This window comes from Salvelinus sp. IW2-2015, linkage group LG4q.2 (assembly GCF_002910315.2).
Source record: "Salvelinus sp. IW2-2015 linkage group LG4q.2, ASM291031v2, whole genome shotgun sequence".
Taxonomy (NCBI): domain Eukaryota; kingdom Metazoa; phylum Chordata; class Actinopteri; order Salmoniformes; family Salmonidae; genus Salvelinus; species Salvelinus sp. IW2-2015.
In genome coordinates, this window is record NC_036843.1 from 27897529 (window position 1) to 27899919 (window position 2391).

Below are 2391 nucleotides of genomic sequence, written 5' to 3' on the forward strand. Positions count from 1 at the left end.
GAGATAGGGGAAGAAAGAGGCGGTGAGAGAGAGATAGGGAGAAAGAGCGGTGACAGAGAGAGATAGGGAAGAAAGAGCGGTGAGAGAGAGATAGGGAAGAAAGAGAGATAGGGGAAAAGAGCGGTGAGAGATAGAGATAGGGAAGAAAGAGCGGTGAGAGAGAGATAGGGGAGAAAGAGCGGTGACAGAGAGATAGGTGAGAGAGAGATAGGGGAGAAAGAGCGGTGAGAGAGAGAGATAGGGGAGAAAGAGCGGTGAGAGAGAGATAGGGGAGAAAGAGAGATAGGGGAGAAAGAGCGGTGAGAGAGGGAGGAGAGTTAAGCTTCAGTTATGTGGCGATGTTCTCTCTGTGAATGGAATTCCACTGAATGAGTTGGTTTAGCTCAGCCCATCCAGTGATGTGTGTGAGTGTGAGTGTGAGTGTGAGTGTGAGTGTGAGTGTGTGCGTGTGCGTGCGCGTGCGCGTGCGTGTGTGTGTGTGTGTGTGTGTGTCACAAGGTGGGAAAGTGACCGTTTTTGGGGATCTGGATTAGGCAATCAGAGTGAAGTAGAGGCAGACAACAAGGATATTTCATAATTTGTCCCATAGGACGGCGCACAATTGGCCCAGCGTCATCTGGGTTTGGCCGGGGTAGGCCGTCATTGTAAATAAGAATTTGTTCTTAAAACTGGCTTGCCTCGTTAAATAAAGTTTAAATAAACATAGGATAACTGTTGTTCTCAGCCCCAGAATATGCTTTGTAATCTTTAGTTTTCACACATCAAACCCAAACCAATAAACCATGCTTATTAAAATCTAACCAAAACAAAAGGCACAGGAGGCAGGCGTCCATCTTCTCTTCCCCAATGCCTCTCAAAGTCATAGGTGTCACGCCCTGACCTTAGAGAGCCTTTTTACGTCTCTATTTAGTTTGGTCAGGGTGTGATTTGGGGTGGGCATTCTATGTTTTTGTTTTCTATGATTTTGTATTTCTATGTTTTGGCCGGGTAGGGTTCTCGATCAGGGACAGCTGTCTATCGTTGTCTCTGATTGGGAACAATACTTAGGTAGCCCTTTTCCCTCCGTTCAGTGTGGGAAGTTAACTTTGTTTGTGGCACATAGCCCTTAAGCTTCAAGGTTGTTTTGTATTGTTTATTGTTTTTGTCGGCGTCATTCCTAATAAAAAGGAATATGTACACTCACCACGCTGGCCTCCATCACAACAACCATACCTCTGGACTGTATCACCACCACTGGGTGGCTGTACCTCAAACAGAAGGAACAGGAGGTTGAATATTATACAGGTGAACAAAATCAACCTGTTCAATCCTGTGAAGAAACCTTCCCACCACACACACATACACACATATACACACACGTACACACATACACACACATACACACACATACACACACACACACACACACACACGAGGGAGCAGTAGAAACACCAGTTATCGTCACAGTAACTGATCAGATCAGAGCCCTGTATTACCAATCTGGTTTGAGGAGTTAGTGAGGTAACTTTGGTCAACTCTGAGTTCAACTCGGGACAACCGGTGACACGAAAGTGGCTCACCTTTTAGCCAGGTCAATTTCTATGGCAATGAATCCCTCTCGCAAAGATTGCATCATCATTCCCTTCATTTGAGGAAGATGGCTGATTAAATATTTTACTAATCAGATGTGTTTTTTGGTGTAAAAACATAGTAATGTTAAAATACCTATCACATTACACATTTAGACACTTCACACACAGTACAACTTCTGTATGACTTAATACAATTATTTGATCGATCAATAGGAGTGGGGGAAAAAGGTGCATGTGCATTGATAATCACACCAAAGACGGCATTAACCCCTAACAGTCTAAGCCCTGTTCTACTAAGTCCTGTTCTACTAAGCCCTGTTCTACTAAGCCCTGTTCTACTAAGCCCTGTTCTACTAAACCCTGTTCTAATAAGCCCTGTTCTAAATAAGCCTGTTTCGAATCAGCCCTGTTGTAACTAAATCCGGTATCTACTAAGAGCCTGTTTTACTAAGCCCTGTTCTACTAAGTTCTGTTCTACTAAGCCCTGTTCTACTAAGTCCTGTTCTACTAAGTTCTGTTCTACTAAGCCCCGTTCTACTAAGCCCTGTTCTACTATGTTCTGTTATACTAAGCCCTGTTCTACTAAGTTCTGTTCTACTAAGCCTTGTTCTACTAATCCCTGTTCTACTAATCACTGTTCTACTAAGTCCTGTTCTACTAAGCCCTGTTCTACTAAGCCCTGTTCTACTAAGCCCTGTTCTACTAAGTTCTGTTCTTCTAAGCCCTGTTCTACTAAGCCCTGTTCTACTAAGCCCTGTTCTACTAAGCCCTGTTCTACTAAGCCCTGTTCTACTATTTTCTGTTCTACTAAGCCCTGTTC